Source organism: Lynx canadensis, chromosome A3 (genome assembly GCF_007474595.2).
Source record: "Lynx canadensis isolate LIC74 chromosome A3, mLynCan4.pri.v2, whole genome shotgun sequence".
Lineage (NCBI taxonomy): Eukaryota > Metazoa > Chordata > Mammalia > Carnivora > Felidae > Lynx > Lynx canadensis.
In genome coordinates this window covers 3,965,506-3,989,843 of record NC_044305.1, presented here as the reverse complement: position 1 = coordinate 3,989,843, position 24,338 = coordinate 3,965,506, and the positions used below count along the sequence as shown (strand labels likewise).

Below are 24,338 nucleotides of genomic sequence, written 5' to 3'. Positions count from 1 at the left end.
GCATCTGGTCTGTCCATCTCTCCCCTCAATGCACGTCTTTCCAGTAGTGTGCCCCATTTTGCCTGTCAGGCTCCACCACTTAGACAACTGTATTTTTCACTCTCCATCACCCTCACGTTTGCTCCTTCCAAAGTCGGGGGGGGAGAGGGGGGCTCACTGTGGGTGCACAACTTAAGGGGACCCAAAACGCAGCCATCAGGATCACAGTTCCTGCAGTATGTTAAAAATAAAGAAGAATGCAGTTCCACGTTGAACAAAATATCCAAGTTGTAAATAGAGACAGCATCACAGAGATCCTTGTGAGGTCTCCTGCCATCATCACCTGCAGTGGGAATGCTCGTTCTGGGCCCTGGGGACCCTCCAGGTGTGCACGGAGAGGCCCTGCAGATGCTCTTTCCAAGGCCGCACCCAGGAAAAGGGCCACCCTGGCTCCATTTCTCCCCAGCCTGCCCAGAACGTGTGATGCAGTAGGCCGTGTACCTCCCTTTCTGGCGCCCGTCTCTGTTTATGGGTTGTTAGATCAATAGTCACAATCACTAGACGTGAGCTGAGGCTCTGTTTTTTCCCCTATCTGTGTCTATCTCTTCCTGTTTCCTAAGGGCCGCCACTGTGACATTAAGTGATGCATAGAGAACCGTGTACTTCCTATTTGTGAGCCAGCCTGGGTTTCATCTCTGCTTGAGTCTCCTCCATGCTGCTCAAAATGGTACTTTTTCTCAGTTAAATACAGAGTTGATTCAAAGGCCAAGCAATGGGGGAGCCATCCTCTTTTGCTTTATTTTCTAAGACATAGGGAGCATCTCTCTCTCCCTCTGTCCTTCGAGATGCTGCCTGCAGAGTGGGGACCGGTGGAAGATGTCTCAGACACCTTCTCAGCAAAGAGTCACAAACTCCCTACACGCAGTGGGAGGAAGGCGCGTGAACCCCTGGCTTCTTGGGGTGGCCAGCGCACGCGTCTTTTCTGGAACCATGGGTGTCTTCTCGGTTTCCGGCTAGGTCACTCGTGTTTGAGTCGGAGCATCGTTGGCCAAAGATCGTCACTCTTCGTAAAGGTATGTGACATGCCCTATGGGATAAGCATGTAGAAAATGGAAGCTTAAAAAAAAAAACAACCAAAAAAACCACACTTTTTTTTCTTTTTTACCCTGTGTTCTTAATGATGTCTTTATCTTCAAGCACGCAGTTAAGAAGAAATACTACATAAAACTGGGTCTGACCCGGTTCAGTAATTCTCTTGTGCGCCTAACAGCACTGCTGCTATTTGTCAAAATATTTACTGCAGTTCATAATGGCTGTCAGAAACCAGGTCCACAGTCCATGTTCGATTAAACAAAAAAGGAAGACTAAACCTATAAGGCAATTTGTGGCTTTGTAAGCAGTTTCTCCCCATTGCTAGATCTAATTAAAATGACGGTGTGAATGGTTTAGAAATATTAGTTACGTGAGCCCAAGAGTTTGAAAGACTGAGTGTACAGGACGCTATAAATACTTAGGTATTTGATACAGATCCTATTTATAGTGAGTCTACCGATCACCCAAGGGTAGCATTTTTCAGTGAGATTTACAAGGGACCATGGACCCTGGTCCACGTATTTAGACACATACTTGGCTTCCCAGTGTCCAAAATAGCTGAGAGCTGGAGGGTCTGTCAGATAAGGCATGGGACCGTGCTCTGAGAGGTAACGTGCTTCTCTGTTCCCGTAGCAAATCTTTCTGTAAGAATGAAACCAGAGATGTTATCGGCCAGAATGCAGCGAGGGGCAGGATGCAAGCTAGAAAAACGATAGTGTCGGCTGCCTGGGAAAAGCAGAATAAACGTCAGGGCCGGTTTAAAATAACGTGCCTAATTCTCCTGCCCCAGAGATACGAGCAGGCGTTTAGGGTCGCGAGGCTGATGTTAATTAGAGCGGGTGTTTGGTTCTGCAGCGATCTTGGGGGCTGGGGGGAGATTCTGAGAAGCCGAGGAGTGAAGGTGTGCTTCCCCCATTGTACTTCTGCTGGGAAGTCAGGGGAGGGGCACAGTCCCGGAGGGGGAGGTCCGTGTGAGCAGGGTCACCCAGAAGAGCCTAAATGATCACTGCCTGGTGGCCACTCCAAGAGCCGACTAGGTACCAGGCAGGGACCCTTCTCCTGGTAGAGGTCATACACATGGACGCAGAGAACCAAGCTTGCGGAAGGGGGATGGGAGGTCTGTTTGATTAAGGGGGGGGGGAACCTAACAGGCGGAGCACCTGCCGTGCACACACACATCACATCTACCGTGTTGTCCGATTTTCTGAAAAAGCGGACACGAGCCCCACTTCCGAGATCAGGAACGCTCGGCTTGGAGAGGGTGGGTGGCTTATCAAAGTCACGGAGTTTGTGGGTCGCGGCCGCCGCAAAGGCACGCGCTGTGTCTGGACTCCGGGCATTCCGGCGCTCACGCCGCCCCTCTGGACGTGGTGCCACGGCCGCGGCCGAGCTGCCCTGGGACGGCCGCATTCGGGGATTTCCGCAGAGCCCTCTTGGGGCGTCCGGAGGAAGCCTTGTCTCCGCTCTGGCTGGCAACCGAGGGAGGGGCTTTTGCAGACCTTCACTGCTCCAGCTGTAGTTTCGGGAGGACCACTTTGTGTTCAAAGCCACGGCGGAGCCTTTCCATCTCTGGTAGCGATGTACGATGTCCTTTGAATAGAAGGGCACGTAAAGAAAAGAGGTCGATACAAAGAAGCCCGCATCAAGGAAGGTGCTGTGCGTTGAGTCCGTTTCTGCCAGGGGAGCCCTGTGGCGCTCCAAGCTGGGGACACGGTTTTAGGGAAACTACAGGTGCTGCGTTAAATACACTGACTCCCACACTGGAAAGGTGGTTCCTCTTTCAGTTCTCTTTTTATTTACTTACTTACTATTTCTTATTTTAATAAATTAGTCTTTGTTTTGAGGTCATTGTGGATTCTCATGCGGTTGTAAGAAATAATCCAGAAAGATCTTACATACCTTTACCCACTTTCCCCTGATGGCGATCTTGTAAATCACAGGTACCCCTTGTGGTCATGCTCACTTTTCTCCTGCCTTCCTCCTCTTCACTCCCCGGAACCATCAGCCTGGACTCCAGTTGTATAATTTATCGATTCAAGTGTGTTACCTGAGGGTGTTGTGGGTAAGCCAGTCTGACAATAAATTATATTAAAAAAAAGGGGGGGGATCACATGAATAGAGTCGCACGGTGTGTAGCCTTTAGGGATTGACTTTTTTCGCTCTGCGTAATTCTCTGCAGGGGTGTTCCAGTTGTTCTGTGTATCCATAGCTTGTCCCTTCTTACTGTTGAGTGGCCTACGATATGGATGCACCATAGTTCGTTTCAGGTCATCTGTTGAAGGGTATCTGGGCCGCTTCCCGTCGTTTTGCTCTTACAAACAGAGCTGCTGTGAACACTCACGTACAGGCTTTTGTGTGGACGTAACTTTTCATTTCTCTGGGATAAATGCCCAGGAGGTGTGGACTGAATGGTAGTTGCATGTTTAAATTTGTTTTTGTTTTTGTTTTTTTTTGAAACTGCCAAACTCTTTTCCAGAATGGCTGTGCTACTCCTTGTTCACACGGCCACTGTATCCAATAACTTCCACATCCTCGCCGACGTTGGATGTTGTCAGTACTTTTTGCCATCCCGATAGATGTGCAGTGATGTGTCACTGTGTCACTGTGGTTTTAATTGCATTTCTCTGATGGCTAAAGCTAATAATGTTGGCTGTTTTTTCATGAGCTTGTGGGTGTGTAGGTACTGTTTTCACTGTCTTATCAGGAGGGACTTTCACAGAGCAAATATTTTTCATTTCGATGAGACCTGTTGATCAGTTTCCCTCCTACGGCTTGCGCCCTTGGTGCCGGGTCTGAAAACTCTTTCCTCTGCCCTCAATCCTGAAGATTTTTCTCCCCTGTTTTTCCCTAGAGCCCGATGGTTTTACATTTTACATTCAGGTCTGTTTCCCATTTTGAGTTAATAGTTGCTGAAGCAAGGTATGAGGTCTAGGCTGACCTGTATTTTTTGTGCCCTGTGGGTGTCAGTTGCCCCAGTGTCATTTGCTGAAAAGGTTACACACTCCTCACTAAATTGCCTTTGAACCTTTGTTCAAAATCAGTTGGGCATATACGTGTGGTTCTATTTCTGTTTTGTTTCTTTTTTTTTAAGAAAATTCTGTTCTGTTGATCTGTGTGTCTGTTCCTCAGCTAATACAACACAGTCTTGATTACCGTGCTGTGTAATAGGTTTTCCAAGTCAGGTAGACTGATTTGATTCTTTCTATTTTATTATCCTTTTCCAAATACTGAGTTATTCCAGTTCTTTTACCCATCAATGTAAATTTTTGAATAATCTATACCCACACGAAGTTTTACTGGGATTTTGATAGGAACTGAGTTCAGCCTACGTAGTAGTCTGGAGAGAACGGACGTTCTTTACTAAGGTCAGTTTTCTGGTCCATGGACACAGTGTCTCTTTCTGTTTACGCTTTCTCACACTGAGTTCTTCATCAGTGTTTTACACTTTTCAGCATCTAGGGCCTGTACGAGCTTCATTAGATTAATACCTAAGTCTTCCCTTTTTCTTTGAGTGTTTATAAATGGCATTGTGTTCTAAGCTTTGGTTTCCAGTTGTTCATTGCTAGTAATAAAACTGGAACTGACTTTTGTATGTTGAACTTGTATCGTGTGACTTTGATGAACTTATTTATTCTAGGAATTTTTTTTGTAAATTTCTTGGGGTTCTCTACATAGACAATCATGTCATCTGCAAAAAGGATAGTTTTATTCTTCTTTTCTACCCGTGTGTCTTTCATTTCCTTTCTTGCTTTATCGCACTGTCTGGAACTTCCAGAACTATGTTGAATAAGAGCGCGAAGGGAGACGTCTTTCTCTTGTTCTCAATCTTCAGGAGGAAGTATTTCTTTTCTTTTTTTTTTTTCTTTTTTTTTTTTTTTTTACCAGTAAGTGTAATATTGGCTGTAGATGTTTTGTAGATACTTTTCATCAAGTTGAGAAACTTGCCCCGTTTCTGTTTTCTGAGAGATTTTATCACAAGTAGGTTTTGACTGTTGTCAAAAGCTTTTCCTGTAGCACTTGATACAGTCGTGTGATTTTTCTCCTTTATGCCGTTAATGCGGTGGATTACCCTGATCCATCGCTGGGCAACCCTTGGCCATGATATATGATTCTTCTCACATCTCAAATCTGTTTGCTAATGTTTTTCTCCATCTGCATTCGTGAGAGATTTTGCACCGTAGTTTTCTTTTTTGTACCATCTTTGGTCTTGGGGTCCGGATGATGGCCAGATTCATGCAATTAATTAGGAAGCGTTCTCCCCTTTTCTGTTTTCTGGAAGAGGTTGTATAGAATTCGTGTTAATCCTTTTTTTAAACATTATGTGGAATTCTTCAGTGAAACCATCGGGGCCTGGAGACTTCTTTCCTTGGAGTTTTAAAATTACAAATTCAGGGCTCTACAAATGAGCTGTTTCATGATTGGTGAATTGTGGTAGTTTGTGCTTTTTGAGGAATTTGTCCATTGTATCTAGGTTATCATGTTCACATGACTATCACATTTATTCACAGAATTCCCCTTTATCCATGTGATACCCACCGGGTCTGTAGTCCTATCCCTGCTAGTCTCCTGAGACTGGTAATTCGTGCCTTCTCTTATTTTTCCTTTTTCAGTCTTTGTAGAGATTCTTTAAAAAAATTTTTTTTTTAAATGTTTATTTTTGAGAGAGAGAAAGAGAGAGAGTGCGTGAGCTGGGGAGGGGCAGAGAGAAGGAGACACAGAATCTGAAGCAGCCTCCAGGCTCTGAGCTGTCAGCACAGAGCCCGACATGGGGCTCGAACTCACAAACTGTGCGGTCATGACCTGAGCCAGAGTTGGACGCTCAGCCAACTGAGCCCCCCAGGCGCCCCAGGCTTTGTAGAGATTCTAAAGATCAATTTTATTGATCTGCTGAAAGCATAAGCATTTCCATTCATTCCCTTTATTATTTTTCTCTTCCAACTTTATTTATTTCTTCAATTTTCCTTATCATTTCCTTCCTTCTGCCTTCTTTGGGTTTGTTATGCTTTTCTTTCACTAGCTTTTTGAAGTAGGAGTTTAAATTATTGCTTTGTGGTGCTCTCTTTTCTAACATAAGCCTTTAGTGCTCAACATTTCCCCCTCAGCACTGTGTTAGCTGCATCCCACACATTCTGAGATGGCGTATTTTCACTGCCATTCATTTGGTGTTTGTTGTTGTTGATGTTACCCTTGACACTTCCTCTTGGAACACGTGGGTTACTTTGTGGTATGCTGATTCGTTCTAAGCGTTCGGAGATTTTCCTGTTATCTTTCTGTTGTTGACTTCCAATTTGACTTTATTCTGAGCAGAGAACACACGCTGTATGATTTCAGTTGTTTCAATTTGCTAAGGTTTGTGTTACGGCCTGGGAGAGGACCTCTCTAGGAGCAGCATTCTGGGTCCCATCAGGAAGTAGGAATCACACAGTGGGTTAAACAAGAGAAGGTTAAGATGAGTACTAATAACTGTAGAGAGTGGCTGTAAGATGTAAGGAAACTTTACGGGGTACTTTAGGGTTGAGAGGAAGGACAGACTTGGAAGAGGTTCCTGCCTCATTGGAGAGGCTACAGCTTGGCTCTCGAGCTGCGGAGAAGCTGGCTGGCTTAGCCAGACCGGAGCTCGCCTGGAGTTGCTGGGTGAACAGTGGACCGCATTCTAGAGCGTAGGCGGTAAGCGGGTGACGGACAACAGGAGACATGGGTGTACGTTGGGAATCTGGGCACCAGGGGGAACGGAGGCCTTTGGAGCTGATGGTCTGCATGGGTGGGAGGCAGAGTGGTTCTCTGTGGGAGCCCCAACCAGAGGTGCGCTGTGCACAGGATGCAGCAGGGGCTCAGTGGCCACGCGACTGTCTGGCCATCGGCAGGCTGGGAGGAAGCTTCGGCTTTCGTGGGCGGGGCCGTAGACAGCTTAGCACCGGCCGGAGGCTGCAAGATTGCAGAGGGAGTAGCATCTGGGGACTTTGGCAGGGGGCAGGCTCTAGCAGATGTCCTCACACCCACACCACTGACCTTCTCCTTGGCCCCTGCTGAAAATTGCAGGAAGCCTCTCCTTCCTGCAGTCACCCTTAACATTGTGCCTCCTTTAAAAACTTAAAGGAATTGCACTGTTTATCGTACAGCATTCGTTGGAGGTGCATTGAGAGCTGAGATGCAATAAATTCATAACTGACATGGCCTATCCCCGTGGCCCCTCAGCTTCCATATGCGTATTGGGACTTCCTTGAAACTCTGAAAAGGCGCTGTATTTTCTGCCTAACGAGATACATCTTTCCTCCTTACAAGTGAAGAAATTTTGACTCTTTTTCAAAATGAGAACAGCCAGGCATTTAATCCGTCATGGGCTATAGTAATTACTCCTCAAATTCAGTCAAGGGCTTCCTGTATAGTCTCTAAGACTAAGTTGTAAACTTAACCTTCAATAACTCATGTATAAAATCTAAAAATATGAGGAAGGAGAAAGAAGTCGAGAGCGATTAGTATATGGAAACAAACTCAACCATACAGCACGCATAGAGATCACACGCAAAGCTAGTCCAGTCCTCATTTCAGCATTTGGCCGTGAGATTGTAGTCCCCGTCTGTGGCTTTCTCGAGCTGTCCGGTCGTGAGTTTCCTTGCCCTCAGGGCACGGCCTCAGCTAGCTCTGGGTCCTTTACCTTTGGTGTATCTAGTAGTCCCTAAAAAGTTCCAGTATTTACTTTTTCCTCAAACTACAGCCACTCGAGTGTGTGGTGTGTGGCCAAGGGTCCCTCTGGGGAAGGCTAGGAGGGAAATCGACAGCGTGTCTGGGTGGCCATAGGACCCGACGCCCGTGTCATTCAGGGGCCTCTGGTCTGTGAACTACTGAATTGGGTCTGAAAACTGGATGAAGGGCTCTGATTCTCCATTTGGTGACTCAAGTCCGGTTGTTTGCACCACACTTAGCGTGTTTCTCGCTGGGTGGGTCAGGCAGTGTCCTAGCAGGCTGATGACCTTTTCCACTCCCAGGGAGTCAGTCTCAGTCAGCTCCGGCTAAAGGTCTCTGCGACCCAGAGCATTCTGGCTACTGGTAGGTCCCTACCGCCGTGTGGTTGACATGCCCACTTTGCCTTTGATACTTAAGTGCTGCCACTTAGCCTCTGCTATGCCAGGATTCAAACATCACAGTGAAATCAGGGAGCCCATCTCAAGGGTGGCATCCCACCCAGTCATACTTGGCCTGAAAAAAGAGTAGCCACAGAGGTTTTCAGGGGTGCAAGTGGCCCCTCACTAAGGTGTTTCTCAATGACCTTAGACTCTATTCCCACCTATGTGTTCCCCATGTTTCTGCCAGGGTGTATTAGCAAGGGCCTCCAGCTCTTTTGGTGGATAAGCTGTTTCTTCCTGGGTCATAGTGTATACCCGTCGCCCGGGTCGTGCAGAGACTTGATTCTAGTTAGGGGTCTACTGGCAACAGGGTGGTTGGGTGGGTTTGGAGAAGAAGGAGGAACCCCTTTCAAGGTATCTGTCCCAAATGAGGGTACCACAGTGTTTTTAAGCTGTCAGAGACGGGTCTTCTTGGACACTGGAGGGGAATCTGTTGCTGCTGGTAAGAAAGGCTCAGAATGACCTGCGTGTCAACATTGGCAGTTTTGTGATGCCCTTCTTCTATGTTTCAGGATCTCATTCTCCCCCCACCCCCATTAATGCCCTAATTTTCACAGGAGAAACCTGGCAAGACTGTGAACTCAACTGCCATTTTAACTCAGCAACTCACACCATGACATTTTGTGTTTGATTTTCAGCAATGTCAGTCCTGTGGCTACAAGAAATGAGAGATTCGTTCAGGGCTGTCATGGAAGCTGATTCTCAGACCGTGACTTGAGGTGGGAGTTAACAGACCTGAGTTTGTCACTTTCTTTCTGTAAGCACTCAAGGGCACTCAGAAAAACTCATCCCGCACCACAGCCCGTGTAGTCACCATTACTGCCACGCGGCAAGAGCGGAAGCAACTTGGGCTCCCGAGGCACGTGCTCCAGTGGTACTTCGTCACAGCCAACCACAGAGGACAGCTTGATTGATTGCGATGCTGTTGTATGTCATGGGTTACAAGCAGCACATTCCTCATTGGCAGGGAGCTCAGCATTACACTCAAGTCCAGGAACATGACCGGACCCATCCCTAGATCCCACCTTTAGGGATCTCTCTTCCGGGACCACTCCTAGAATTCTGTAGTAGTCTGTGTCTAATCGGGAAGTAGAAAACCTAGTAGGTCACACTGTGGAAGTTTAACATCAGAATGATTCACTGGAGTGAAAGGGCAGCTATAAGATATAAGGGAACTCTCTGCAGTACCCTAGGGTTGAGAGAGAGTAGTACCCAAGAGAAGGCATGCGTGGAAGGGCTTGGGACCTCATTGGAGAAGCTGTGGTTTTACCACTGAACAGCAGAGAAGTTGGTTGGTTTAGCCAGACTGGAGCTTGTCCAGAGTAGATAATACCCTGGAGGGCAGGCAGGAAGCAGGAGATGTGGGGGTGCACTGGGAGCTTGGACACCATCGGAGCCAGAGGTCTTCAGAGCTCCTGGGCTGTGTGGTGGGAAGTAGGGCTTGCTGAGGGAGCAGGAACTTTGAACCCCCCGGCTCAGATGGGCTGTACTCTTACTGCCAGGGCCCTAGTTCCCGTCAAGAAGGCTGCAGACACATCATTTCCAATCTGAGGCTGTACGGTTGCAGGGAGACCACATTTGTGGCCCATGGTTCAGGCAGACTCTGTTGGATATCCCCATATTGATTATACGATTGCTCTCTGTATGACAGAGTAGACCTGTAATTCATCACAGTCCGTGGGTGTCACTATTTCGCCATTTGGAACGAAGTGTAGAAGCTTTACCTTCCTCCCTTCCCCCGCTTACGGTCATCTAGAGTCTACGTACATCTAGAACCGTATCAGACAGTTTTATTTTTGTCTTAACCATCCACCATCATTTAAAAAGTTCTGAAGGAACTACTGTATTTGTCTATATTTTTACTCTTTCTGTTCATGTTTTTCCTTCTCGATGCTCCAGGTTTTCCTTCTTTCATTATTTCCTTTCTGTTTAGAGAATGTCCTTTAACTCTTCCTTTAGGGTGGGTCTGAGGTGACATTATCTTTGTTTTCTTTTATTTGAAGGTGTCTAGATTGTCCCTTCATTGAAGAAGGTTTTTTTTTTTTTTTTTTCCTGGATATAGAATTTGGGTTGACGTTCTTTCATTTTAGCCCTTTTGGAATGTACCATTTCCTTTTGTCCTCCCAAGTTTCTGATGAGAACTTTGCTGTCATTAGAGTGGTTTTTCCCCTAAGGTGTGACTTTTTTCTCATTGCTTTCAAGATCCTTTTTTCTTTTGTCTTTAGAATTCAGAAGTTTGACTTTGATGTATTTCGGTTAGGATTTCTTTGGTTTTGTCCTATTTGGGATTCACTAGTTTCCCAAATCTGTAGGTTTTTAGGTCTTTTGCCAAATTGAAGTTTGCAGCCATTATTTAAGTGCTGTGTGAGCCCACTCCCCTACCAGGACTCTCATGACATGAATGTTATATGTTTCATTAGTCCCCCGGATTCCTGAGGCTCTGTTCATTTTTTCAGCCTTTTTTTTCGTCTGTAGTAGACTGGAAATCTGTATTATTTTATCTTCAAATTCATTCATTCTTTTTGTGTCTCTTCCATTCTGCTGTTGAGCCCATCCACAGAGGTTTTTTTTTATTATTTTATTTTATTTTATTTTATTTATTTTACATTTAAAAAATGTGTACTTCAATAAGTACGTTAACAATCAGGTAAGCTTGTGGAAAAACTGACCAACATACATATATTAGGAGATACAAGTGTCCACCTAAATTTTCTATTTTATTTTTTTTTTATAGAACATTTCTTCAAGTTGTTTAATGTATAATTTCTCATGTGCCATTTTAGAAGTCCTTCATCGTAAGGACTATTCTTTTGAATGATGACAAATAGCAGCCGCACTGTCAGTGATTATTCTGGACCTCTGCGTTGGGTAAATTCAATTTCTTCTTGAGACACAAGCTTCCTTCTGTATTTCTGAGGTAACGTTTTTATTATTTCTGCGGTGTCTGGTGGACCCTGATGCATCAGCAAATCTGGTGATTTCCTTCCCTTCAAATGCTATGATGAAAGTGAAGAAGAGCGAGATAGTAGTCCTGCTGGTCCCCAAACTTCGGATCCATTGGGTTTAGGATTGTCTCTTCTGTCAGGAGACACTCCTTATTCATGGAGTATGTGGCTTGACTGACTGAACCACCCTGCTGGCAGACGCCATCTTGCTTGCCATCACGACCCTGAGATGGGGCTGCTTCCGGGGTGCTTGCTAGCCGCAGAGGTCTTTTATTTTTTATTTTAAATTCAAGTTAGAGGGGCGCCTGGGTGGCGCAGTCGGCTAAGCGTCCGACTTCGGCCAGGTCACGATCTCGCGGTCCGTGAGTTCGAGCCCCGCGTCGGGCTCCGGGCTGATGGCTCGGGGCCTGGAGCCTGCTTCCGATTCTGTGTCTCCCTCGCTCTCTGCCCCTCCCCCGTTCATGCTCTGTCTCTCTCTGTCCCAAAAATAAATAAATGTTGAAAAAAAAAATTAAAAAAAAAAAAAATTCAAGTTAGTTAACATACAGTGTGGTCTTGGCTTCAGGAGTAGAACCCAGTGATTCGTCTCTTACATATGACACCCAGTGCTCATCCCCGAAAGTGCCCTCCTTAATGCCCATCACCCAGTTAACCCATCCCCCCACCCACCTTCCCTCCAGCACCCTTCAGTTTATTCTCTGTATTTGAGAGTCTCTATGGGTTTCCACCCTCTCTGTTTTTGTCTTATTTTTCCTTTCCCTCCCCTATGTTCATCTGTTGTATTTCTCAAATTCCACCTATGAGTGAAATCCTATATCTGACTTATTTTGCTTAGCATAATACCTTCTAGTTCCATCTGTGTTGTCACAAATGTGAGATTTCATTCTTTTTCATCTCCAAGTAGTATTCCATTGTGTGTGTATGTGTGTGTGACATCACATCTTCTTTATCCATTCATTAGTTGATGGACATTTGGGCTCTTTCCATAATTAGACTATTATTGATGCTGCTGCTATAAACATTGGTGTGCATGTGCCCCTTCGAATCAGCATTTTTGTATCCTTTGGGTAAATATCTAGTAGTGCAATTGCTGGATATAAGATCGTTCTATTTATAATTTTTTGAGGAACCTTCATACTATTTTCCGGAGTGGCTGCACCAGTTTGCATTCCCACCAACAGTGCAAAAGGGTTCTCCTTTCTCTGCATCCTCACCAACATCTGTTGTTCCTGAGTTGTTAAGTTTAGCCATTCTGGCAGGTGTGAGGTGGTATCTCATTGTAGTTTTGATTTGTATTTCTCTGATGATGAATGATATTGAGCCTCTTTTCATGTGCCTATCGGCCATCTGGATGTCTTCTTTGGAAAACTGTCTATTCATGTCTTCTGCCCATTTCTGCACTGGATTATTTATTTTTGGGTGTTCGGTTTGGTAAGTTGTTTATAAATTTTTGATGCTAACCCTTTATCCAGTATGCCATTTGCAAATATCTTCTCCCATTCCGCTGGTTGCCTTTTAGTTTTATTGATTGTTTCCTTTGCTGGGCAGAAGCTTTTTACCTTGATGGGACCCCAATAGGTCATTTTCACTTTTATTTCCCTTGCCTCTGGAGACACGTCAGGTAAGAAGTCGCTGTGGCCAAGGTCAAAGAGGTTGGTGCCTGTTTTCTCCTGTAGGGTTTTGATGGTTTTCTGTCTCACATTTAGGTCTTTCATGCATTTTGAATTTATTTTTGTGTAGGTTGTAAGAAAGTGGTCTAGTTTCATTCTTCTGCATGTTGCTGTCCAATTCTCCCAGCACCATTTGTTGAAGAGACTGTCTTTTTTCCATAGGATACCCTTTCCTGCTTTGTCAAAGATTAGTTGGCCATACATTTGTGGGTCCATTTCTGGGTTCTTTATTCTATTCCATTGATCTATGTGTCTGTTTTTGAGCCTGTGCCGTACTGTCTTGATGATTACAGCTTTGTAATACAGCTTAAAGTCTGGAATTGTGATGCCTCCAGCTTGGGTTTTCCTTTTCAACATTACTTTGGCTATTCCGGGTCTTTTTTGGTTCCATACGAATTTTAGGATTGCTTGTTCTAGCTCTGTGGAGAATGCTGGTGTTGTTATTATTATTATTACTTTAAGTTTAATTTTATTTTGAAAGAGAGAAAGAGCACAAGTAGGGGGAGGCAGAGAGAGAGAGAGAGAGAGAGAGAGAGAGAGAGAGAGTTAGTTCTGCACTGTCAGCGTAGAGCCTGATGTGGGCCTTGAACCCATGAACCCATGAACTATGAGATTATGCCCTGAGCCAAAGTGGGATGCTTAACAGACTGAGCCACCCAGGTGTCCCTGGTGTTATTTTGATAGGGATTGCATTGAATGTGTAGATTTATTTGGATAGTATTGATACTTTAATGCCATCCACAGCATTTAAAAAATTTTTGTCATAGCATTTTTCAGTTCTAAAATTTCCGTTTGGTTGTTTTTTTCCTGAAACTTTCTACTTTCTAAAATTTGTTTCAAACATATTCATAAGTGTTCATTGAGACATTTTGATGACGGCTGCTCTAAAATCTTTGTCAGATAATTCCAACGTTTCTTGCATCTTGGTGTTGACATCTGTGGACTTTTTCTTGATATGACAAATGAGTTTTGATTGAAACTTGGACATCTTGGGTGCTGTGTTATGAGAGCCTGGATTGATCAAGCCTCCTGTTTGACCTTGCTCAGCAGGGGAAGTGGGTGGGTAGAGGCTTGACCCCCCAGGGGGGAGCTTCTCATTGCTCTTTGGGGAGGGGGTGGCTCCCCACCAGGCCACCCTGGGTAACTCCCCGGGAGAGAGTGATGCCTGGGGGAGCTACGATGCCCGTTCCTGCTCCCCACGTGCCTTCCACTGCTCCCGGGGGCAAGGGTGGCCTTGTTGCTGTCAGGCAGCAGCGAATGTCCCGACTGTCCCCCCCAGGCCTCCTCAGACACCGCCTGGCAAGGAGGGGAAGTAACTAAAGTAGGTCACCTCCACATACTGGAGTACTACTCAGCAGCAACGAGGGTGAACTAACGAAATGTGCGGCGCCATGAACGGATCTCAGGGGCATCGTGGAAGGTTAGAAAAGTTACACGGTCTCTAAGTCCATTTATGTGACATCTGGAAAAGGCAGAACAGTAGGGACAGAACTGGGTCTGTGGTTGCCAGACTGGGGGAGGTGAAAGGGGCTGATCGGAAGAGGTGTGGGGTACCTGGGAGGTGGAGGTTTTCTGTACCCCAGTTTGGTTGGTGGCTATGCAGCTGTGTCTGCTTATCCAGATTCACAGAGCCATACGCTAGAAAGGTGAACCATACTGTATGTAAGTTGTGGCTTCGTTAAAGTTTTTTTAAATGTTTATTTTTGAGAGAGAGAGAGAGCGCGCGTGCGCACAAACGCAAATGGTGGAGGGGCAGAGAGAGAGGGAGACACAGAATCCCAAACAGGCTCCAGGCTCTGAGCTGTCAGCACAGAGCCCGACGCGGGGCTCGAACTCACGGACAGAGAGATCGTGACCTGAGCCGAAGTCAGATGCTTGAGCCACCCATGTGCCCCTAAACTTTTTTTTTTTTTTTTAAGTTTATTTATTTATTTTGAGAGAGTGGGCAGGAGATGGGAAGGGAGGGGGAGACAGAGAATCCCAAGCAGGCTCCATGGTGTCAGTACAGAGCCCGACGCGGGGCTCGATGCCACACATTGTGAGATGACCTGAGCCGAGGTAAAAAATAGGATGTGTAGGGGCGCCTGGGTGGCTCAGTCGGTTGAGCGTCCGACTTCAGCCCAGGTCATGGTCTCGCGGTCCGTGGGTTCGAGCCCCGCATCGGGCTCTGTGCGGACAGCTTGGAGCCCGGAGCCTGTTTCAGATTCTGTGTCTCCCTCTCTCTCTGACCCTCCCCTGTTCATGCTCTGTCTCTCTCTGTCTCAAAAATAAATAAACATTAAAAAAAAAAATAGGATGTGTAACTGACCGGGCCCCCCAGGCGCCCCTGAATTGTAACTTCACTAGAAAACAGAACTCTGTGCCGGCTGGCACCACCAGAAGATGGAGGAGAGGTTTAAGGAGCCCCACACCTGTCAGCCAGAGGGTCATCTTTGTGGGTCCCAATCGACATGCCTTTGACGAGCGGAGCCCGCAGGCCCCTGTAATGCAGATCTGTGTGTCGCGGTCCGTGCACACAGGGTGCACACGTACCAAGAATGCCCAGCTGTGTGCTGCATTCCCTGAGTGGGCGGTTGAGAAGGTAGGGGTTACTCCTGTAATCCTCTGAATCCCATCAATATCTGGGGCTCTCTGTCTTATCCTGCTTTGAATTCAGCCCTGCCATCTGTTTGCTGTTTTGCTGCCTAATTAATATAATTATATAAAACAATAAGCATCACCAATACCATATTCTGAATTATGCTGTTTCATACCGTAAACACACAAATCTGTTTATAGCCTGTCAGGCAATCATGAATTATGGTGTTCTGTACCCTTTTATCGTATGCGTTCTGAGCCGCGAGGGGTCACGATCGGCCTCTAGTGTGGCCAGGCCTGCGGTGGCGAGAGCTGGCCTTGGGGGGTGTGGGAGCAGGCCAAGGTGACCTTTGCGGTTGTGTATGTGTGTGTGTGTGTGTGTGTGTGTGTGTGTGTAAAAGGGAGGTGGTCCCGGGGGGCGGGGTCCCCCCTTGGGTGATCCCCTTCTCCCAGTCGGCAAGAGAGCGTCCAGCTGTGCCTTCTCCGTCTGCCATGGAGGAGAGTGACAGTGACAGCGGTGCTAAGGACACGCCTCTTGTCATTTAAGCAGGAACGGTGCCTCTGTAGCTGCGAGTTTGTACCTAGATGTCTTTCTCCCCCTTTTGCAGTGGAGGAAACAAAGGCCCAGGGAAACGGAGTTCCCCCAAAAGAATCACAAAATATAGTTGGGCAGGTTGGCATCTGTGAATGTATTGCCTTCTCTCTTAGTGTATCATGTCTCACGATACATTCCCAGATGTGGACCAGACATTCCCACGCCAGGACCTTGGCACTGGCCGTTCCTGCTGCCTGCAGCCTCTTCCCCCCGATACCAGTGTGGCTCACTCCATCGCTAGCTTCCTGTGTTCTCACCTTCTAGGTGGGTCTCACCTGACTCATCCCATTTACAGCGGCACCCCTCCCTCCCTACCTGGCTCCTCTCCCCACCTCACCCCTCCCCTTCCTTACCATGCTCTGTTTTTTTCCGTAACACTCATCATTTTCTGGTGTATTGTATAATTTATTTCAAAGAACTCTCTTACCTGTCTATGTAGGGGTATATCATAAGAGAGACCAACACACGAAATAGTATCTGACCCAGAGTAGGTGCTCCATAAACATTTGAGTGGATGAGAAGATGAATTTTCAATAGGTGGAAGCTAAACAGAAATACTCTACTTGATGTCTTCCTGAACGGTGCTGGTTTTACCACTTTCCGTTTCAAATATTTTGCTAAATAAACCGAGTGCTTTGTTAATGCGAATGTCCCGATCATTTTGGCACAGTGTCTGGCTGATGAGACCCAGTGTGGCAGAATGTACGGTTTTCTCAGCCAGGGAGAATGGGAGATCCATCCTGCCAGCTCTGTCGGCCAGTGAGGGTTCTGTGTGTCCACTGGCCTCTCTCCTGGCCGCCTCTTTTGCATTCCAACAAACGGTTTTGATCTCAAATGGATGTCAAAAAGCATGTGAGTACTTGAGCTGGGTTGCGGTAAGAAACAGTGGAAGATAATCTTGCTGGGGGTTAAAATGCTAATTTACGAGCTGTCTAGGCTCTTCAAAGAAATGGGTGAGAAAACAGATGGCGGAGGTCAGACACAGAGGCCGTCATCGATGCTAACTTAGCCTGGGAGGGTGACCAAAGGTTCACAAAGGGAAGCTGAGGAAACTCTGCGTCAAGACCTTTCGATATTTGAAGAAAATAGAAAGTACGATGCCATTGCCAGAGGAGCTAATCAGTTCTGACCCTTTCGATGCTGATGCGGTTGCCTATGAGAGCAGCGTGTCCCCGGAAACGTGGCTTATCGTGGAGTCACTGCATGTGAGGGATGTCGTAAGGCAAAAATCACCACTGGTCAAAATTACCCTTAAAATTCTTTTAGGTACCATGTTGATATCATACTATTCAGTTAGCTCTTGCTGTCGAACAGCCCAAAACGTAGCGGCTTAAAATGACAACCATTTATTTAGCTAACGAGGCTATGGGTCAGTGTTTTAGGCTGGGCTCCGCTGAGCGGGCCTTGTCTTGGCTGGGCTTACTCATGTGCCTGTGGGCGGCAGCCAGCTCTGTTACAGGGGGCTGGTCGGACTAAGGTGGCCTCCCCGGGATGGCTTGTCTCAGCTCCACATGGTCGCTCATCCTCCAGGTGGCCAGCGTGGGCTTGCTTCCAAGGCCAAAGCAGAGCTGAAGCATGCAGAGCTCTTGAGTGCCGGGCTCGGAACCAGCTCACTATCACCAATGCCACTCTATTCCCCAGGTCGAGGGGTAGATGAAAAGTCTCCAGATCATGATGGGAAGGGCAGCAAAGTCTCCCTTTCTTTTCTTGTCTTTCTTTCTTTTTTTAAGTTTTTTAAATGTTTATTTATTTTTGACAGAGAGAGAGACAGAGCACAAGTAGGGGAGGGGCAGAGAGAGAGGGAGACACAGAATCCGAAGCAGGCTCCAGGCTCTGAGCTGTCAGCACGGAGCCTGACGTGGGGCTGGAACTCACCAACCACGGGATCATGACCTGAGCCAAAGTCAGATACTTAACTGACTGAGCCACCTAGGGGACCCTGCAAAGCCTCCCTTTCAAAGTCTGTGGAAATAAGGAGGTGTGAAGGACTGTAGTTTTTGCAGCCCCTAACTGTATTCCTCAACCTCAGCCAGTTTTTCCTTTGGTGCTGAAACTTGTCCTGTTTCCATGTTGAATCAGTACACATGCAGTAGGGGCCTTGTGTGTTAAGTACACGTGTAGGAAAAACACCGCCGGCTCCGGCATCGCGCTCAGCAGTGAGCTGCTCACGGCGGGAACCAAGTGGGCTTTGAGGCTGCTCGTTGTACGCGGGTATTTGCTTATGGAGTTGACCTCTAGGGGCCATTGCCAAGAGATTGAAGTCATTATTTTCGTTTTGTTCAGCCTCACTGCGTGTCGTGGCTCCACTGTAGAAACCTTTGGGAGTTTCTGACAGGTGAAAGACTGGAACAGCGTGGCTTGGCCCGTGTCGCAGGAGGAATCTCCTTAGACCGGAGTTTCGTGGACCCGAGTCGCACCCGCTCCTCAGAGCGGACCGCGTGGGGAGACGGGAGCCGGCAGCGCCGTCGGGTTTCACTGCGCACTGCTTACCGTTGACTTCTTTTCTGGGGGGGAGGGGGCACGGGGTGGGTAGTCCCTGGATGGGCCCCTGAATCTGCCGTGGGGCTGACGCAGCTCTTCACCCAAGTTCGGCCATCTCTTGGCAGTCTTTTCCAACCCTGCACTTCATTCACTCACCAGTCACTTATCGAAGGCCTAGCACGTGCCGGGCGGTGCTCGGGACACTGGGTCAATGGTTGAGAGCATGCAGCCACTACCTGGAATGACTCGGAGACACTTTCACGGCAGGAGAAAACGTAACTCATTCTGTGAGTGGGATACACAAAGAGCAGAGGGCTCTTTCACTCTGCCTCCGCTTGGCCGGCTCTTCCCTAAAGCCCTGCTCCTGGCTAGCGGAGGCCGGAAGAAGAGTTAACGTGGGCTTACTGGTTGTCGAGCTGGTACTTTAGGCCAGGCATGCTTCCAGCCCGCTTAACTCTCACATGGGGGAGAGTTAACTCTCACCTCTGGGGGAGGTACCGCTATTTCCCCGTGTTAACGATGAGGAAACTGAGTCCCGAGGAGGCGGTGCAGATCGTCTGGGGTCACGGCACTAACAGGTAGGTGCAGGGCAGGATTTGAACCTTGCCTCCCCAGCCCCCTTCCTCACCCCTCGGCAGAGAAGATTAAAAGTCTGGTCTCCCCAGTGTCCCCTCACCTCGTGTCCTCCCCCGCCACCCCCTGCAGTGTCTCCAGGTGTTGTCTGGTGGTCCACTCGGCCTGTTTGGGGGAGGGGGGTTCATTACAGAGTGAGTCTGCCTTCCAGACGCCCCCTTCCCAGCACTCTGTGAGCCCCACACCAGACCCCGTCCAGCCCGCAAGAGGACCCTGTGGCAGCTCAGGACAGCTCAGCCCCGGGGGCCTCCCTCTGCCCAGCCTTGCTTTGCTCGGGCCGTGTCCTGCCATGGCCTCCTCTGGGAAATGGGGGGCAGCCCGGGGTCGCCCGGGCTTACACCTTCTCCTGTCCTGCTTGCCTTCCTGTGCTGGGCCCGTGCCCTCCTCACTGTCTTCCAGGGCCAGGAAAATTGGAGACTTTTCGTGTGTTTCCTGTATGAGTGTCCTGGGGCTGCGGGGGCCAAGTCCCCGACACTGGGAGGTTGAGAGTAGCTCTGTGACCTCCCCTGGTCTGGAGGCCGGGGTCTGGAATCCAGGTGTGGGCAGGGCTGGGCTCGCTCTGCAGGCTCTCAGCACGCCCCCTCCGGCCTCTGGCAGCTTCTGGTGGCTCCAGGTGCTCCTGGGCTTGTGACCACAACCCTCGTCTTTGCCTGCCTGGGCATGTGGCCTTCACATGGCTGTCTCTGCGTCGTCCCCCTTCTCACGTGGGCACTGGTCATTGGATTTAGTGCCCACGCACCTTCTGATACAAGTCCTCTCACCTTGGGGCCCAAGACGTCTAATAAAGACAGAAGGTAATTGTGAGGAACTTTCACTCTCAACAACATCTCCTCTGGAGATGATGGTCTTTCCAGAAATCCCGATTTGCATTTGGGAAGCTGAATCTTACCTTGTTTCGCCGTCTGTCTTCCTTTAGGAGGGAATATGTCTCCCAGCAGCTTGCCCTTGGGCAAATGTTTCCCTCCCTCGGGGCCCCCTCCCCTGGAAGAGCAGCATCGCCTTCCAGAGGGGCAGCCTGGTGTGGATTGGGCGACTCAGCCCACGTAAAGCACTCGGGTGCTGGTGACGGGCACACGGCAGGCACTAAATGAGGCTCAGGTGTGCCTGATACAGACCTGTAGAAATGCTCGGCTCTTTGGGCAGATAGATGCCTCAGGCTGATGAGGGTGAACTGGATTAACTTGGAAAAGGAAGAAAGAGAAACGGGCCAATAACTGTCAGTGGACTGTTCCCCTTTTGTGCTTGTGCTGTGATAAGAGCCTGTAGGTAGCATCTCCTTTATCCTCCTTGGTTCTCCCCATTTTACAAATGAGAGCCTAACGTTCGAGGAGCTTGCCCAAGCCATCCAGCGGCCGAGGGGCAGAACTGGGACTCGAGCCTGGGAGGTGGTCCTTCTTCAGCCCAGGGACCCCAGGGCCCCGGGAGAGCCGGGCAGAGATACTGCCTGGCGCCTGGGACAGGGCACCCTCGGAGCCAGTCCCGGCCTGACTCTCCTCCCTCCCTGCTCTCACCTGCAGTCCTCACCAGAGGCTACTCCACTGGGGGCACGGGGCAGAGGGAAGAAGGTCCGGTTTCTCTGGAAGGTCTGGCTGAAGGTGTCCCAGGTCAAGATCTTAAATTGAAGGTGCATCCCCCGAAGTATGGGGCTGTACATTCAAGTGTGCAAGGTCATATCGGGGCCCCACAGATACACTTTTAAAAAGATCGTTACGGGGGCGCCTGGGTGGCGCAGTCGGTTAAGCGTCCGACTTCAGCCAGGTCACGATCTCGCGGTCCGTGAGTTCGAGCCCCGCGTCAGGCTCTGGGCTGATGGCTCGGAGCCTGGAGCCTGTTTCCGATTCTGTGTCTCCCTCTCTCTCTGCCCCTCCCCCGTTCATGCTCTGTCTCTCTCTGTCCCAAAAATAAATAAACGTTGAAAAAAAAAATTTAAAAAGATCGTTACGTATTTATTTTAATAATAGCTCTAAGGACAAAAATGATCTTTTTTTCTTCTCCAGTTAGGACAAGAACTTATTTACTTATTTATGTTTTTTACTCTGACGGGCAAAGCATGGCATCATGGTACCCACCTTGCATTCCTTGGCTGGTGAGGGTAAACGTCTTTTCACGTGTCTTTTTAAAAATTGTTTTGATTTTAATTTTAAAAATTAATGGACTTTACTTTTTTTTAAAGTTTATTTATTTTGTGAGAGAGAGCGTGAATGGGGGAGAGCAGAGAGAGAGAGAGAGAGAGAGAGAGAGAGAGAGAGAGAGAGAATCCCAAGCAGGCTCCACGCTGTCCGCACAGAGCGCAGCATGGGCTCAATCTCGTGAATCGTGAGATCAGGACCTGAGTCAAAATCAAGAGTTGGATGCTTAACTGGCTGAGCCCCCGAGGCGCCCCCAGACTTTGCTTCTTTAGAGCAGTTTTGGGTTTTTAGAAGAACGAGGGGAAAGTACAGAGGGCCCTGAAGAGTGCGCACCCTTAGCCCCCATCCACTTCTGCCTGTGTTTGCCGTCTTGCATGCATGTGGCTGTTGTTACAGCCGATCGGCCAGTATTAATCCGTTATTATTAACTGAAGCTCACGGTTTCCATTGGGCTCCCTCCTGGCGTTGCACATTCGGTGGGTTTGCACACATGTGTAGTGATGACGCATCCACTTGCAGTGTTAAACAGAAGCGTTTCACTGCCCTAAACATCCTCTGTGCTCCACCAGGCCGTCCCTCCTTCCTCCCCACCAGGCCCCAGCAGCCACTGGTCTTTTTACTGTCTCCAGAGTCTTGTCCTTTCCAGAACGTCTCACGGGGTCATACAGGCTGTAGCCTTTTCAGGCTGGCTGCTTGCATTCAGTAACCTACATTTACGGTTCCTCCGTGTCTCTTCGTGGCTTGGTCGCGTTTCTTTTTAGCGGTGGTTAACATTCCATCGTCAGATGGGGCACAGTTTCCATTTGCCTACTAAAGGACAGCTTGGCTGGTGTTAGCAGTCAGAATTAGAGTCACTAGAAACATTCACGGGCAGGTTTTTGTATGAGCGTCAAGTCGTGGCTTACAGGGTGAGGATCTAGTCTCCCCAAAGGCATTTTTTTTTTTTTACCCTCTAAAAGTTGATACACATAACATACAGTTTATTCTTTTAACCATTCCTAAGTGTGCAGTTCAAAGGCACCGAGTACATTCACATTGTTGAACATACGGTCCCCCTTTTAAAGCAACCGTATTCCAGGGGCACCTGGTGGCTCAGTCAGAAGAGCATGTCATGTAACTCTTGATCTTGGAGCTGAGTTGGGTGTGGAGATTACTGAAATAAACTTAAAAAAAAGACAAACTTAAAACAACAACAAAGCAACCGTATTCCAGCAAACCCCAGTTATCCAGGGGTGGGGAGGAGGTCAGGGTCTGAGGGGTCCCCACACGGCACAACGACTGGCACCCGGGGGCTTGGGAAACTCGCAGCTCAAACAGTAGACCCAGCCCCGCATTCTTCCCCAGAAGTTCAGCATTTGGGGTAATACATTTGGGGTACATTTCTGTGTGGTCTTCTCTGTCAGCGTCCCAACGTGAAGTTTTAGAACCTGTTGGTGGCATTTCCGTGCTCTTTCTTTGCCCAGGTCCCTGGATGGGTTGTCTTTGGAAAAGGGGGCTTTGGAAAATAGTCCCTTCTTTCCTGCAAATTTCTCCCTCCTCTCCGTTCACCTCCCTGTAAAGCTGCACACTCACAGCAATATTACTGGCCCGGGGGGCTCGGAGGAGGTGGGGGGCCGTGCACGTGGCAGAATGGAGGAGGCGAGGGGTCCTTCACACTCTCCACGTGGTGGACCCTGAGGATGGCAAGGAGGCGAGCCCCTGGCCGCGAGTCTTGCCAACCGGCTGGTCTTCCCAGAGCCTTCCCAACCTTGTGCCTCAATTTCCCCATTAGTCCAGCGGGAATCGTATGACCTGCTACCACCTCGGTCCGGAGTGAGAAAAATTAGTAGTGGCCCTTTGAGGTCTCCCTGGAGGAGGGTGTCAGTTGGCTCATTATCTTGCCGGCCGGGATCAGCTGCTCCTAAAGGCGTCCATTTTGCTGTGATCACAGAACAGGCTGCGGAGAGAGCCAGATAATCGTCGTGGCAGGTGTATCAGAAACGGAGCACTCTTTTTCTGGGGTTTCTGTTTTGAAGCCCGGCATCTCCCCACCGAGGCCGCTTTTCTCTTTCCGCCGAGGGAGGGCCGATGTCAGGGGCCATGCTCAAGGTGATGCTCAGCCCTCAGCTCCCCAGGCAGGCCCCCCGGGACGCAACCCGAGTTTTCCTGGTCCCTCCGGGGCCCGTCTCAGGCTCTGGTACTCACCCTGGGGTGCGGGAACCCCGTGGGCCTCCTCCGTCTTGCCTGCCTGGACTCGCACAGTGGGTGCTTTGTGTTCCGTCCTGGGCTCTCCCCTGATGGCCTTAGAGGGTGGGGTCCAGGTCACCCCTCCGCCCAGCTCACCCTGAAGCCGACTCTGGGGGACCTCCTCCTCTCCCTCCCACTCCTCCTCCTTCCCATCTCTTCCCAACTTGGGGACCGTCAGAACTGAGGGTTGGGAAATGGATTTCCTTCTTAGGGTTTAAGCTCTGGAATCCAGAAGGCTTCACTCTGTTTCTGCTGCAGCAACTCCAGCATGAGCCCTGCCCGCCCATCTCCCCCTGCACTGGCCACGTAGGAGCCAGCCCACGGACGCTGTGGGCCTGCTGGCTTTCTGGGGCCCCAGAGCTGCTCAGTGTGTGCACTGGGCCAGTTGCACAGCCAACATCTCGTTGCTCCCGGGAAGACCTTCCATGCACGAGCGGCCTTCTCGCCCTGTGGGGCCGCCGAGGCGTGTGTTCTATGCGATCTCCCATCGTTGCCTCGTCGAGTCACGCTCTGGCCGCCCCATGACGCTTTATAGGCTCCTTCACCCTGTCTTTCTCTCTCCCCTGTGAGTGTTTCCTGGGGTCACCTCCCAAATAGAATCCTGGCAATGGCATCTTTTTGGGGGGGAACCCAACATGACACAGCATCTCTTCTCAGAAGCAGGGAATGGGGCCTGCTGACCGATGAGGGAAGAGACTCACTAGTTGATAGTTCAAACTGTCGAGGCGGATCTTTGGAAACCCGGATGAGTGGGCCCTTCCCCCACGCCTGGCACCGCGCCCAGCGTTCTCACAGACAGCATTTCGGACGGTCCTCCCTGTAGCTCTGCCCGAGTGGCCTCTTCTCAGTGCCGAGGGGTCTGGGTCTCGGGGCTGATCTGCCCGCCA

The 24,338-nt window shown here is 49.0% G+C and overlaps 1 protein-coding gene and 1 pseudogene across 5 annotated transcripts in view; one reads left to right on the top strand and one right to left on the bottom strand.

Moving 5' to 3' along the window:
- The first annotated feature begins 353 nt into the window (after window positions 1–353).
- Window positions 354–24,338, top strand: part of ZNF831 (zinc finger protein 831) — a 91,895-nt gene continuing 67,910 nt past the window's right edge. For 2 of the 5 annotated variants that reach the window (XM_032592553.1, XM_030309280.1), the window contains exon 1: window positions 503–1,052. The gene's annotated coding sequence lies outside the window, so the exon portion shown is untranslated. Of the gene's footprint in view, window positions 1,053–24,338 lie in introns of all 5 variants that reach the window. The other 3 variants (XR_003967518.1, XM_030309284.1, XM_030309281.1) reach the window with 3 other exon arrangements.
- LOC115509911 lies at window positions 11,029–11,357 on the bottom strand (annotated as a pseudogene).